At 39.2% G+C, this 16,479-nt stretch overlaps 2 pseudogenes; both read left to right on the top strand.

Annotated features, from left to right (window-relative positions):
• The first annotated feature begins 2,350 nt into the window (after nt 1–2,350).
• On the top strand, nt 2,351–3,853 carry LOC145463867 (BTB/POZ domain-containing protein 6 pseudogene; annotated as a pseudogene).
• A 6,854-nt stretch (nt 3,854–10,707) lies between these two features.
• On the top strand, nt 10,708–12,255 carry LOC145463943 (BTB/POZ domain-containing protein 6-like; annotated as a pseudogene).
• The last annotated feature ends 4,224 nt before the right edge of the window (nt 12,256–16,479 follow it).

The following is a 16,479-nucleotide window of genomic DNA, read 5'->3' as shown; positions in this document are numbered from 1 at the left end:
TCACTGCATGCCAAAAATGAATTTTATTACAAGGGGAAGATATTATTGAAGATATTTCCCTAAAAATCAAACACAAAATATGCAATGCAGTCCCATCAGTTAGGTAACAGCACTTAAATGTGTCTGATACTTGGTTATGTTTCCCTCGGAGTAGAATTTTGACAGTAAAGAAAAACGACTGTGTGAAAGATAAAAATTATTTGTTTGAAGCTTATTCCAGGCAATCTGATTGTGGCGAGTGTCAAGATTCAGATTATGACAGTAGAATATCTCCGACCCCCCCGCCAAAAAAAAAAATTCGTGCAGGGAACTTGACCCCGAAAAAACGTTAGGGGGACTGAACATCAACTAATAAGGATTGGATTGCTAAGTTTAAATTTGACAGCCCTATTATATTGCTGGTGATTTGCATGTTAACTGTTAACTGTTCTTGACGGAGCAGTAAATACGTTCTAATTTTCTGTAATTATAAGACATTTTTAAAAGGTCGTCTCTTTTAAGACTAGTAGAGTACAGTAGATGTGCATTTTTTTTTAAATTTTTAAATGATTTATTCATCATGAAAGGGTCAATTTCGAAAAAAATGCGGTACTTCCCAATGAGAAATTTCCGTCTTTTTTACTACCAAGGACTGCGATAATACAGTTCAACCCCTATTAAACGGCCACCCTCGGGGAAATGGATAGTGGCCGCTTAAAAGGGGTTGGCGTCTAAATAGAGATAAAAACAATAGAAAAGCCTTCATCGGGACTTTGATTACTGGTCGCCTAATAAGGGTGGCCGTTTAATAGGTGGCCGCTTAATAGCGGTTGAACTGTATTACAACACCTTATTATCCAATTTCTGCCGAATTTCTGCTCCATTTTCTATCACTTTTAGCTCTGAAAGTGGCCGTGGTCGCTTACGAGAGGAAGTCGCCTACAAGAGGTTCCAAACATAGTGATGAGCGTGGAAAACTTTTGGTATTTTGGAAAACTGTTTGCTGAGGAGAGGTGGTCGCTTACGAGCGGTGGTGGCAACCGGAGGTTCGACTGTGGTCTTTCACGTAGACTTAAGGGTTCTTTGCCTAGCAGACTGCGAATAGCCCCTCTTTTGCTTAGTCCGTCGAGCGAGACCTTCTTTTGATTCTCCTTCTCTGGGAAACTCATCTTTTAGAATCTTTTTAATAAGGAGGGATTTTTGGCTTTAGGATTTGAGCGAATGTTTCCCTTAAGAATTTTCCTAAAGACGTCTTGTTACTGAGATAGTGTGAACAGAAGTTTTCTATTCACATATACAGTACAGGTTAAACGAAAGCAAAAACTTCGCCCGTTTGTCTACGTTACCATAGAATCCTTTTCAAATCATGATAATATATTTTAATTTAAAAACCCTTTAGTCAATAATTTTCAATGAAATATGGAACGTGCTTGTAAAAATGAAAGTCTCACGTCGTTTGTCTTCTCCATGTATGCTTGGGTCATACGTATGTAATGAAATCGCCAGACCCTCCTTTTTCTGCAGACATATGCAAAGTATAGTCACAGTATTGCAGCATAGCGCAACTCTGACAACGTGGTGCAGTTTTGAGCTGCTCAACTTGTGTCATCCTAAAGAGGCCCAAGTGCAGAATAGGTTAGTTTACCAGTCATTCGTTAACTGTCATACATTCTTCCTCGTGTTTTTCGCCTCCCCTACCCCTTTTTGGGGAGAGCAGGGATGGCGGAGTGGTGAGAGCGCTCGCCTCCCACCAGTGTGGCCCGGGTCCGATTCCGGCCCGGTGCCATATGTGGGTTGAGTTTGTTGTTGGTTCTCGCCTTGTTCCGAGTTTTTCTCCGGGTTCTCCGGTTTTCCTCCCTCAACATAAACCAACATCTCCAAATTCCAATTCCACCAGGATAGAGGACCCGCATGGAAACCAGCTAAGGCTGATGTGGCTTTAAATCTCTTAATTTCTTTTGCGTTTGCACCTGCAAAAAGGCGTAGGGTAGCTTTTTTCTTGACGTTGAATATCTATATATTGTATTAAAATTCTTATTTGGGTCCAAGGCTATGGAGGAATTTGCTTACCAAGGCTATGAAGGGCTTTGCTTACCAAGGAAATGGGAAATAATTTAAACAATAAAAATAATAAAAACTTTTTTCATAAATTCGGAGAGTGGCGTGATTTCAAAATTGTGAAATATCTTCCATTTTATCTACGATCTATGTACACCCATTTGTCGGCTGAGCATTTTCAAGGAGGTACTTTAGATTCCGGCTTGTGATATTAAGCTGGATATTAAACTTCGTTGGGATATTAAATACGACTGATTCCTCAGATGTAACGAGTTCGTACAAACTCAGGCTAGCATGAAGCGTGACCGTTAGTAAAATGAGATGCATACTTGTTCGACCACCGCTGACTGACTAATCAGTTCAATTTATTCAGTTTCCAGAGTTTCTCACAAACAACGCCTTCCAGACAGCTGAAAATCTCGCTGATTGTAACCACACAGCCATGTCTGTGATCGAGAAAAACTGGCAAACAACAAAGCCAACTATCAGAGAAAGAAGCAAGCACATGTTCAACAAAAATCTCTTCAGCGATGTGAAGTTTGTTGTGCGAGGAGGGCGCAATGGCGAAAGTGAAAGTAAACAAGTGATTCCTGCTCACAAGTTTGTGTTGTCGATTAGCAGTCCTGTGTTTGAAGTCATGTTTTACGGTGAGCTGGCGGAGACTGTAGACTCTATTGAACTGCCTGACTGTAAGTACGAGAGTCTGTTGGAGTTGTTTCGTTACATGTACAGCGATGAAGTGATCTTGAGCGGAAGTAATGTGATGGGAGTGTTGTATTTGGCAAAGAAATACATGGTGCCTTCATTGGCTGATAAATGTGCGGAATATCTGCAGGATAGCTTAGATGCATCAAATGTTTTCAGCATCTTGCCACAAGCTCAGAAATTTGAAGAGCAAAACCTGGTGGATCAATGCTGGGAAGTGATCGATAAAGAAACAGAAGAGGCTGTGAAATCAGATGGATTTGCGACAATTCAGAGATCCTTACTTGAAGCAGTTATCGAACGTGACACTTTGAACATTCAGGAGATAGAGTTGTTCAAAGCGGTGAATTTGTGGGCGACAAAGAGATGTGAAGAACAAGGCTTATCGGCAGATGGAAGTGAAAAAAGAAGAATTCTTGGAGAACGGATTGTGAAATGGATACGTTTTCCAGTGATGACCCAACATGAATTTGCTTCTGTAGTTCTTGACTGCAAGATACTGACACAAGACGAAGCTTTTAACCTGTTCAAATATTTCAATTCAGTTCCAGACACTCCAGTGGGATTTCCAGAGACTAAACGTACTGGTTTGAAGGAATTTTTTGAACGATGTTGCAGATTTGGTTCCGTGGTTCACACTGGCTCAGGTTATCCTTATTCACCTGATAAACAAGACTGTCTTCTTTTTGAGGTCAACAAAGACATATCCTTACTTGGAGTAACACTCTGTGGAAGCAAAAATTGTGATTATTCTGTAGCTATTAAGATAAAACGTTTGCATGGTTCTCGTGATCTTTGTTCCAAAACAGGAACATTTTCTTCAATGTGTATCGAGTCAGACCTGGGTTCTTACTACGGTTTCAATGTTTTTTTCGACAGTTCAGTTGACATAGAAAAAGGGTTCAGACACCGTTTGGAAGCCTCCATTTCTGGCCGCGCTAACTCTTGTTTTGGTCAAAATGGTCAACGTTCTGTAATGTGTTCGGGGGTTAGATTTGATTTTAGAGACAGTGATCTGAGTAGCAATGGAACGAAAGTTGGACGAGGACAATTTCCAGAGTTTCTTTTTACTGAATTCAAATACACTGAGGATGAAAGCTCTCAGTTTTGAAATATATCACTCAGGTTCAATAAATTGGAGATTTCCATTCAGCCTAAATTTGTAGCACCTTGGAACTATAATGGACTTTGACAAGAGATAATCTCTTGACTTTGAACAGTTATCTTGCAAACTTTTCAGCAATCATGTGAGGCAGTCTCAATTGATACGAGACAGGGCGTTAAAAAGCCTGCCAATGTAAATAGCCGGGTTCTTATATAGTATAGAATCGATTGTTTCTTCATATATTAACTCTACAATTGCTCGTAGTTTTGTTATTTTGTAGTTTAGCAGTTGCAATTGCAATACTCTACAATATTATGTGAATGATATTATTGAACATTCGATTCCTGAATGCTAATTCAGTAGTAATGCCTTGTATATTTGCTTTGATCACACAAATGCGATGTGCAATACGTGAGCTCTTGTTTCAATTTCCTAAATAAAGTAGCCTTTCCTAATGACCAGAGTGCGTTGTGAGAAAAACTGCGACACAACCATTATGATTTGACATGCCCTAAAGTAAAGTAATTTGCGATAAGAAATGGCAGTGACAAGAATTTGCTGATGATTTTCTTGAATGCAATACACTGGCACAAGACGAATCTTTTACAATAGTTTTAAGTATCTGAATTCAATTCAGAATATTCCAGTACGATTTTCAAAGACCATCAGACTGACTTCAAGAAATTGTTTGCTCATTGATTGTCGCAGATTTGGTTCCCTGGATCACAGTGATTTGAGTTATCTGTGTTCACCTGATAAAAAAGATCTTCAAAGACATCTCACTTGGAGTTACACTGTACAGAAGCAAAAATAATAGCGTGAATTCTCAGTGTAACGATACAGGTGAAAGATCTGGGCGAAAAGAAATATTTTAATTCCAAATCAGAAAAGATTTTCATGATTCTTACAAGTATGAATGAGTGTCTTATTACGCCGCTTCAATATTTTCTTTGACCAACCCGTTTTGTTAATGAGGGGCTCCGATTATCGTTTCGAAGCTTCTACTGATTTCTGGGCCCATCTTTTGTTTTGGGCAAAATAATGGTTAAGATAATGTGCTTTGTTTAGGTGTTATATTGACACTATGAGCCATAGGCACGCAAGGCGGGCAAGAGTTATTTTTTGTGAATTAAAAACCCCTGGATGTAGCTGCACTCAGAGCACTCTTCTTAACAGTTATGATAAGGTTAATCCAACAAGTTTGTTTGGCAACGATGTACAGGGAAAAACACAAATTTAGAATTTATTTCACCTTCGGATATGTGATATCAAGTGTACTTTTATCAAGGTTTGATTTTAACAGTCGATTAGTACGGTGGCTCATGGGGACAAAACACTTCCATAGTGACAAAATACCTCCACAAATCACAAAACGCTTGCTCGGATAGAAAACACTTGCTCGGATGGAAAACACTTCTTGGAGACTTTAGGTCTAAATTACGGAAAACCGAAACGAAATATCATAATTTTGGGCGCATTTACCGTATTTTTTAACTGAGCGCAGGTTTAAAACTGTTTAAAATAATAGCGATTTAGACCTGTTCGCTAGTTTAAAAAAGCTTAAAAATACTGTTTTAGGCCTAAGCAAAACCGGCTGCTTGCGGTTAGCTATAATCTGTTGCGCGGGTTAGCGACTATTATACTAATTTTTTAAATGTAAACAAAGTGAAATAAAATTCTAGCTTACCTGCCACGTCTCTCCGCGTTTTTTTCCCCTTGATTTCCTTCCTCAAATTCAGACCCATGCGATGAAGCTGTGTAGTTTGTTTCTTTCCTCCATGAAGTGGCGATCAGATCACGAACAGTGCATACAGTGGTACGAGGAACAATTTACGCATCTTTGCGCGCTTCGTATAAGTCGCGATATGCTTGATAATGTTTCCAAAAGGATCATCTCCATAGTGCTGACGCCACAACCATTCCTGTAGATAGCTTTCGAACAGATCTTGGGATGTTACTTTACGAGGCATACTTCGTTTGACTCCCCACCATGTATTTTCAATGCGCTGGGTGTGCGCACCTGTGTCTGGGTCACGAAGTTTAGGCTGTGGTTGACTGTGAGAAGCGATTGGGAGAAAGAAAGAAATCACCCCCCCCCCCCTTTTATTCACCAGGGACCCACACATGCGATGCATGTTTTCGTGCAGCGTGTAACATGCGTTAAACACGTGAATAAGTAAATTGTAATGTTAATATTTTGGAATGCGAACTAGTCAAGTAAAATAAAAATTATTTTTGGAGGGGTAATTCTCAACTGAACCTCGTAGTGTAGAAGTGTAGAAGAGAGACTGGTAAGCGAGAGGTGTGCGAAAGATCAGTGGTTCGAGACCTGATGGGGTACAAGAAAAAAAAGGAAAACAAAATTCGTAAGGAGCCTGGGTAATATGGAGAAGAAAAAGAGGGAAGAGAGGAGCTGGGGGAAGAAGAGAATATGCGAAAAGACAACGCGCTGTAGCGCGCCACAGCGCGCAATCAAATCCTCTTTTATTCACACAGTAAGTAGTAATTATCAATGGATATATTCAATACCTTAGGGAGTTGCTATTGTCTTCAAAAACAATAGAGCGCATACATAATTAATAATTCTGCATGCATAATAAATGTATGGGGTTATACGGAAATCTTTCCAGCACTTGCTCGGACAGGGAGCAATACTAGCAAATCAGACCGAATAACAGCATTAGAATATACGATAGAACACGTACTCACCTTCCAGTTGAAGTTCGAAGTTTGCTAGACCCGCGAAGTGCGAGCTGACCTTAGTATCCCGGCCTTAGAGCCTTAGTAGCCAAGTCAAGAGGCACTCTGCATGTGTTAACTGTTCGATAACTTATTCAGGTTGTGCAAGTGTTTTGTGATTTGTGGGGGTGTTTCGTATTTGTGGAAATGTATAGTGATTTGTGAAAGTGTTTGTATTAGTAGAATTGTTTTCGATCTGTGCAAGTGTTTTGTCACCCGTGCAAGTGTTTTCCATCCCAGCAATTGTTTTTTTTCTGAGCGAGTGTTTTCCATCCGAGTAAGTGTTTTGTGATCTGTGGAAGTGTTTTGTCCCTATCAAAGTGTTTTGTCCCTATGAGCCACCGTAGATTAGTGTATTAAAACTACATGGAGCTGTTACCAGCAAGGCAACCTAACACCATGCAGTCTGTAATAGTAGCTAACGGTAAGCGCAGATTGGTGTTGATTCTGGATAATTTTTCTGACTCATTTTACGACAAGAACCAATTACATTATAACACGTCACGCGATAGTATGGTCTCACTCTGCTGCCAACAATGATCGTAGTTTTTTCGGTTTTGATATTCCACGAAACCACTTCAAATTATATCGATATCAAAACCTATTTAAACGAGAAGATATTATTGACGGTAAACAGCGTTACCTAATTGAAGACTTGAAACAACCAGAAACATGAAAAACTGTATAAATTTTACGAAACGCCGTGAAATCTGTAGACTTAAGGAACTGAGTGTCCTCGTCCCATTACCCTTCTGAACGCCTGAGAGCCTTTTTGGTGACAAAACGTCAGTTATAGAAAGACGTAAGTTTACCTCTTTGAACTACGTAAGGAATCTGTAAAGAACTACTGTGTCGCCTCAAAGTCTACTCTAATTTAATTTGCAGCTTAACTTGCCGCCATAGAGTCTTCAGGAATATTTGAATATTTGAGTTTCCATAAAACAAACCTTTAAGGGACGGACCATTAAAAAAGTGATAGCGGGGTGGGGAAAAAAACAAAACAAAAAAACTCATGCAAGGGAGGGTGACTGAAAAAAATTCGCGCAAAGGAGAAGTGAAGAAAAAAAAATCCCGCAGAGTGAATTGTATTGTCGGGCTCACAAACTGTACTCGCCTGAAGGACACTTCGGTAGCCACTTTATACTGCAGTTATAATTTCTTGGGCCTGGTGGAATCCCCATTCACCTGGTTTTCTATTTAATTAGGAAAACGTTCATTTTTCCCTTTCAAGGCTGACACATTTTGTGAGCAGCAACCTCATCATGGACACTGGTAGTTAAAGACCCTTGCAGAAAAACCTCTATGGATAAACAGCCATCCTGCTTGATTCGTTTGCACTTGAGCAAGCACATACCGTGTTTTGAAAGCCTCGGCATATTGGAGTGATTTCACAACTGACCTGTATAAATGACGATTGTGGAAACAGATGTGCACACCCATGGCGAAACGTAACACCTCCCCTAAGATGACCGCTGAGATCAACGTCGGACAAATGTCCTAATCAAAGAGAATCATTGAGGTGTTAACACAACCGATGCATTTAGTACAGGCTGTTTCAATCTAGTTTAGGTTTTTGACAAAGTAAACGATGCATTATCATTCAAGTCCAATCGATACATTAAATTTATCGGCTGAGAATCGTGGAAAACGCAACAAAAAAACCCTTCAATTTCGCAAAATTTTCTTATTCATCTAGGGGAATAAGCCGTTTGGCCCCATATTTGTTGCTGGACGGCCACTCAGAGATTCCTAGCTGAAATCGTGATTCACTGCATGCCAAGAATGAATATTATTACAAGGGGAAGATATTATTGAAGATATTTCCCTAAACATCAAACAAGAGATTGTAGTACAGTCCCATCCGGTTAGACAATAGCACTTAAATGTGTCTGATACTTGGTTATGTTTCCCCCGGAGTAGAATTCTGACAGTAAAGCAAAACGACTGTGTGAAAGATAAAAATCATTTGTTTGAAGCTTGTTACAGTCAATCCGATTGTGACGGGTTTCAAGATTCGGATTGTGACAGTAGAATATCTCCCCTCCCACCCCATCCCCCCCCCCCAAAAAAATAAATTCATGCAGGGAACTTGACCCCGAAAAAAAAAATCCTTAATCTTTAATGTTGTCTAGCTTTAAATTTGACAGCCCTATTATATTGCTGGTGATTTACATGTTAGCTGTTAACTCTTCTTGCCTAAGCAGTAAATAAGTAATAATTCATTGTAGTTATAAGACTTTTTTAAAACGTCGTCTCTTTTAAGACTGAGAGAGTACAGTAGATGTGCATTTTTCTTTAAATTTTTAAATGTTTTATTCATCATGAAAAGGTCAATTTCGAGAAAAAAAATTCCGTACTTTCCAATGAGAAAGTTCCGTCTTTTGTACTACCAAGGAATGCGATAATATTACAACACCTTATTATCCAATTTCTGCCGAATTTCTGCTCCATTTTCTATCAAGTGGTCGCTTACGGGAGGTTAAACACAAACGAAAATGTCAAACTTTTAGCTCGAAAAGTGGGCGTGGTCGCTTACGAGTGGAGGTCGCTTACAAGAGGTTCCAATTATAGTGACGAGAGTGGAAGACGTTTGGCACTTTAGAAAACTGGTCGCTGAAGAGAGGTGGTCGCTTACGAGAGCTGGTGGCAATCAGAGGTTCGACTGTAGTCTTTCACGTAGACTTAAGGGTTTTTTTCCTACAAGAAGTCCCTCTTTCGCTTAGTCCGTCGAGCGAGACCTTCTTTCGATTCACGCTCTACGGACTAAGCGAAAGAGGGACTCCTTGTAGTCTGCTTCTCTGGGAAACTCATCTTTTAGAATCCCGCTTTTAATGACGAGGGATTTTAGGCTTTAGGATCTGAGCGAATGTTTCCCTTAAGAATTTTCCCAAAGACCTCTTGTTACTGAGATAGTGTGAACAGAATTTTTTTATTCACATATTGTACAGGTTAAACGAAAGCTAAAGAATCGCCCGTTTGTATACGTAATCACAGAATCCTTTTTAATCATGATAATGTCTTTTAATTTAAAAACTCTTCAGTCAATAATTTTCAATGAAATATGGAACGTGCTTTTAAAAATCTCTTATGTCGGTTGTCTTCTCCACGTATACTTGGGTTATACGTATGTAATGAAATTGCCAGACCCTCCTTTTTCTGCAGACATATGCAACGTAGTCACAGTACTGCAGCATAGGGCAACTCTGACAACGTGGTGCAGTTTTGAGCTGTTCAGCTTGCGTCATCCTAAAGAGGCCGAAGTGAAGAATAGGTTAGTTAACAAGTTAGTTTACAAGTCATTCGTTAACTCTCATACATTCTTCCTCGTGTTTTTCGCCTCCCCCACCCCTTTTTGGGAAGAGGAGGGATGACGGAGTGGTGAGAGCGCTCGCCTCCCGCCAATGTGGCCCGGGTTCGAGTCCGGCCCGGTGCCATATGTGGGTTGAGTATGTTCTTGATTCTCGCCTTGTTCCGAGTTTTTCTCCGGGTTCTCTGGTTTTCCTCCCTCAACATAAACAAACATCTCCAAATTCCAATTCCACCAGGATAGAGGACCCGCATGGAAACCAGCTAAGGCTGATGTGGCTTTAAATCTCATAATTTCTTTCCCGTTTGCGCCTGCAAAAAGGCGTAGGGTAGCTTTTTTCTTGACGTTGAATATCTATATATTGTATTAAAATTCTTATTTGGGTCCAAGGCTATGGAGGGCTTTGCTTACCAAGGCTATGAAGGGCTTTGCTTACCAAGGAAATGGAAAATAATTTAAACGATAGTAATAATAAGAACTTTTTTTAATAATTCGGAAAGAGGCGAGAATTTAAAATTGTGAAATATCTTCTATTTTATCTCCGATCCACATCCCTTTCTCGGCTGTGCATTTTCAAGGAGGTACTATAGCTTCCGGCTTGGGCCTGACTAAGCTGGATATTAAGCTTCCTTGGGATATTGATATAAGCTGACTTCACATTAAATACGACTGATTCCTCAGATGTAACGAGTTCGTACAAACTCAGGCTAGCGTGAAGCGTCACCCCTGCGTCACCCGCTGGTAAAATGAGATGCAAATTTTTCGACCACCGCTGACTAGCTCTGACTGACTAATCAGTTCAATTTAGTCAGTTTCCAGAGTTTCTCACAAACAACGCCTTCCAGACAGCTGAAAATCTCGCTGAATTTAACCACATAACCATGTCTGTGATCGAGAAAAACTGGCAAACAACAAAGCCAACTATCAGAGAAAGAAGCAAGCACATGTTCAACAATGATCTCTTCAGCGATGTCAAGTTTGTTGTGCGAGGAGGGCGCAATGGCGAAAGTGAAAGTAAACAAGTGATTCCTGCTCACAAGTTTGTGTTGTCGATTAGCAGTCCTGTGTTTGAAGCCATGTTTTACGGTGAGCTGGCGGACACTACAGATTCTATTGAACTGCCTAACGGTGAGTACGACAGTCTGTTGGAGTTGTTTCGTTAGATGTACAGCGATGAAGTGATCTTGAGCGGAAGTAATGTGATGGGAGTGTTGTATTTAGTGAAGAAATACATGGTACCTTCACTGGCTGATAAATGTGCGGAATATCTGCTGGATAACTTAGATGCATCGAATGTTTTAGGTATCCTGCCACAAACACAGAATTTTGAAGAGCAAAACCTGGTGGATCGCTGCTGGATAGTGATCGATGAAGAAGCAGAAGAGGTTGTGAAATCAGATGGATTTGCGACAATTGAGAGATCCTTACTTGAAGCAGTTGTCGAACGGGACACTTTGAACATTCAGGAGATAGAGTTGTTCAAAGCGGTGAATTTGTGGGCGACAAAGAGATGTGAAGAACAAGGTTTATCGACAGATGGAAGTGACAAAAGACGAATTCTCGGAGAACGGATTGTGAAAGGAATACGTTTTCCAGTGATGACTCAATATGAATTTGCTGCTGTTGTTCTAGATTGCATGATACTGAGCCCAGAGGAAGCTTTTCAGGTTGTTAAATTTTTGAATTCAGTTCCAGACACCCAAGTGGTATTTCCAAAGACCAAACGAACTGGTACGGAATTGTTTGAGCGTTTTTGCAGATTTGAATCCGTGGTCGACACTGGCTCAGGTTATCCTTATCCTGTTTTACCTGGTAAAAAAGACTGTCTTCTTTTTACAGTTGACAAAAACATCTCCTTACCTGGATTAACACTCTGCGGAAGCAAAAATTGTGATTATTCTGTAGCTATTCAAATAGATCACTTTGAACTCTTTATGTGGAATAATATTTGTAACAAGACGGGTAATTTTTCTTCAGTTCGTATCGAGTCAGACCCAGTTTCCTACTATGGTTTTGATGTTTTCTTTGACAGTCCAGTTGACATAAACAAAGCTGTCAGTTACCGTGTAGAAGCTACCATTTCTGGCCGTGCCAACTCTTGTTTTGGTCAAAATGGTCAATGTTCTGTGGTTTGTTCAGGGGTTAGATTTGATTTTGAAGACAGTACTGTGAGTAGCAATGGAACTACAGTCAGTCGAGGACAATTTCCAGGGTTTCTTTTTATTGTAAAATAAATGGTTAATTACTTGACCTATTCAAATACAGTCAAATACAGGATGAAAGGACTAGGTTCAATAAATTTGTTTGTTCAGACGCTTTCAATTCAGCCTAAAAATGAAGCAACTAGGAAACTATAATGGACTTCTTGTGAACTTTTCGACATGTGAGGCAGTCTCAATTAGCTCGATTAATGCGAGAAAGGGTGTTAAAAAGCCTGCTGATGTAAATAGGGTTCTTATCTAGAATAGAATGGATTGCTTCTTTCTATGTTAATTTTACAATTGCTTGTAATTTTGTTATTTTGTAGTTTAGCAGTTGCAATTACAATATTCTATTCCTGAATGCTAATTATAATAATAATAATAATAATAATAATAATAATAATCACTTTATTTAAGTGTCGGTGTATTTCAGTAGCAATGCCTTGTATATTTGCTTTGATCACACAAATGCGATGTACAATACGTGATTCCTTGTTTCAATTTCCTAAGTAAAGTAACCTTTCCTACAGATCTGAGCGCGTTGCGAGAAAAACTGCGACGCAACCATTATGATTTGACACACCGTTAAGTGATTTGCAGTACGAAATGGCAGTGATAAGAATTCGCTGATGATGTTCTTGACTGCAAAATACTGACACAAGAAGAATCTTTAACGATAGTTTTAAGTATCTGAATTCAATTCAAAACAATCCAGTAGGATTTTTAGAGACCATCAGACTGGCTTCAAGAAATTGTTTGATCATTGACTGTCGCAAATTTGGTTCCCTGGATCACACTGATTCAGGTTATACGTATTTACCTGATGAAGAAGATCTTCAAAGATATCTCCTTACTTGGAGTTACACTGTACAGAAGCAAAAATAATACCGTGTATTGTCAGTGTAACGATACGGGTAAAAGATCTGGGTGAAAAGAAATATCTTGATTCCAAATCGGAAAAGATTTTCCTGAGTCTTAGAAGTATGAATGAGTGTCTTATTACGCCGCTTCAATATTTTCTTTTACCAACCCGTTTTCTTAATGAAGGGCTCCGATTATCGTTTCGAAGCTTCTACTGATCTCTGGGATTGTGAAAGGAATACGTTTTCCAGTAATGACCCAACATGAATTTGCTGATGTTGTTCTTGACTGCAAGATACTGACACAAGATGAATCTCAGATTACGATAGTGAAACATTTGAACTCAATTCGAAACACTCCAGTAGGATTTCCAGAGAGCAAACGTACTGGTTTCAAGGAATTGTTTGAGCGTTGTTGCAGATTTGGTTCCGCGGTTCCCACTGGCTCAGGTTATCCTTATTCACCTGGTAAAAAAGACTGTCTTCGTTTTGGGGTCGACAAAGACATCTCCTTACTTGGAGTGACACTTTGTGGAAGTAAAGATTGTAATTACTCTGTCAATATCAGGGTAAGAAATTTATATAAGGATAATATCCTTTCTGAGAAATCAGGAAAATTTTCTTCAATGTGTATCAGGTCAGAACAAGTTTCTTACTGCGGTTTCAATGTTTTCTTCGACATTCCAGTTGACATAACGAGGAGTGTCAGATACCGTGTGGAAGCCTTTATTTCTGAGGGCACCAACTCCTGTTTTGGTCAAAACGGTCAACATTCTGTTGTTTGTTCAGGAGTTAGATTTGATTTTCGAAACAGTTCTGAGAGCAACAATGGAACGAAAGTTGAACAAGGACAATTTCCGGGGTTTCTTTTTACTGTAAAAGAAATGGTTAATTAATTGACTTTTTCAAATACAGTCAAATACACTGAGGATGAAAGCTCTCAGTTTTGAAATATATCACCCAGGTTCAATAAATTTGTGTATTCAGGAGATTTCCATTCAGCCTAATTTTGTAGCACCTTGGAAACTATAATGGACTTTGACGAAAAAATCTCTTGACTTTGAACAGTTATGATCTTTTCAACATGTGAGGCAGTCTCAATCTGATACGAGATAGGCCGTTAAAGAGCCTGCCGATGTAAATAGGGTTCTTATATAGTATAGAATTGATTGTTTCTTCATATATTAACTTTACAATTGCTTGTAATTTTGTTATTTTGTAGTTTAGCAGTTGCAATTTCAAAATTCTACAATATTATGTGAATAATATCACTGAACATTCGATTCCTGATTGTTAATTCAGTAGTAATGCCTTGTATATTTGCTTTAATCACACAAAGGTGATGTACAATACGTGATTCCTTATTTCAATTTCCTAAATAAAGTAACTTTTCCTACTAATCTGAGTGCGTTACGAGAAAAACTGCGACACAGCCATTATAATTTGACACACCGTAAAGTGATTTGCGGTAAGAAATGACAGTGACAAGAATTTACTGATGTTGTTCTTGACTGCAAGATGCTGACACAAGACGAATATTTTACGATAGTTTTAAGTATCTGAATTCAATTCAAAACAATCCAGTAGGATTTTCAGAGGCCATCAGACTGGCTTCAAGAAATTGTTTGCTCATTGATTGTCGCAGATTTGGTTCCCTGGATCCCACCGATTCAGGTTATCCGTATTCACTTGATAAAAAAGATCTTCAAAGACATCTCTTTACTTGGAGTTACACTGTACAGAAGCAAAAATAATACTGTGTAACGATACAGGTAAAAGATCTGGGTGAAAAGAAATATCTTATTCCAAATCAGAAAAGATTTTCCTGAGTCTTAGAAGTATGAATGAGTGTCTTATTACGCCGCTTCAAAATTTTCTTTTACTAACCCATTTTCTTAATGAGGGGCTCCGATTATCGTTTCGAAGCTTCTACTGATTTCTGGGCCCATCTTTTGTTTTGGGCAAAATATTGGTTAAGATAATGTGCTTTGTTTAGGTGTTATATTGACACTGTATGAGCCATAGGCACGCAAGGCGGGCAAGAGTTATTTTTTGTGAATTAAAAGCCTCTGGATGTAGCAGCACTCAGAGCACTCTTCTTAACAGTTATGATAAGTTTAATCCAACAAGTTTCTTTGGCAGCGATATACAGGGGAAAACACAAACTTAGAATTTATTTCACCTTAGGATATGTGATATCAAGCGTACTTTTATCAAGGTTTGATTTCGGCAGTCGATAAGAGGCTTTGGTTATTAGAACTACATGGAGCTGTTACCAGCAAGACAGCTAAACATCATGCAGTCTGCAATAGTAGCTAACGGTAAACGGCAGATTGGTGTTGATTCTGGATAATTTTTCTGACTCATTTTATGACAAGAACTAATTAAATTATAACATCGTCACGCGATAGTATGGTCTCGCTCTGTTGCCAACAATGATCGTAGTTTTTTCAAATTATATCGATATCAAAACCTATTTAAACGAGAAGATATTATTGAAGGTAAACAGCGTTACCTTATTGAAGACTTGAAACAACCAGACGCATAAAAAACTGTATAACCTTTACAAAACGCTGTGAAATCTGTAGACTTGAGGAACTGAGTTTCCTCGTCCCATTATACTTCTCAACGCCTTAGAGCCTTTTTGGTGAGAAAAAGTCAGTTTTGGAATCTGTAAAGAACCACTGCGCCGCCTCAAAGTCTAATCTAATTAATTTGCGGTTTAACTTGCCGCCATGGAGTCTCCAGGAATATTTGAAGAGTTTCCATAAAGCAAACCTTTAAGGGACGGACCATTAAAAAAGTGATTGGCGGGTGGGGAAAAAAACAAAACAAAAAAATTCATGCAAGGGAGGGTGGCTGAAAAAAAAAATTCGCGCAGAGAAGAATTAAGTGAAGGAAAAAAAAATCCTGCAGAAAGAATTGCATTGTCGGACTCACAAACTGTACTCGCCTGAAGGGCACCTTGGCAGCCACTTTATACTGCAGTTTTAATTTCTTGGTGCTAGTTTTCCATTCAATTAGAAAAACGTTCATTTTCCCTTCCAAGGCTGACACATTTTGTGAGCAGCAACCTCATATGGACACTGGTAGCCAAAGACTCTTGCAGAAAATCCTTTGTGGATAAACAGCCATCCTGCTTGATTCGTGTGCACTTAACCCTTTGAATACCAACTACGCATATATGCATAATTAATGGTCGTGCTCTTTGTACCACTTGTGACGTCATCAATTTAAATGTCATCAGATATTCTTGATAAGCTGATAGTAGTGCTAGGCTAGCCCTTTCCGCACAATGGTCAGGTTTAGATATCGACGACATTCCGACGTCGCAAATCGAAAAACAAGGTTATCAGTTTTGGTGCAAAAACGGTAGTGAAATGGTCCACAACGCCTATGATTGATCAAGGTCCATTTCTAGGCTTCGCCCGTAATTAACATCCAACTTTTCGCTGCAGCCAGAAAGAACATGCAATGCAAAAGGTAGCCAGTGTAAAAGGGCAGAGAAACGAACGAAATTGAGAA

The sequence above is a fragment of the Orbicella franksi genome, chromosome 12 (assembly GCF_964199315.1).
Source record: "Orbicella franksi chromosome 12, jaOrbFran1.1, whole genome shotgun sequence".
In the NCBI taxonomy this organism is placed as follows: Eukaryota; Metazoa; Cnidaria; class Anthozoa; order Scleractinia; family Merulinidae; genus Orbicella; species Orbicella franksi.
The sequence above is the reverse complement of the archived record's forward strand: the minus strand, read 5'-3'. Positions and strand labels throughout refer to the sequence as shown.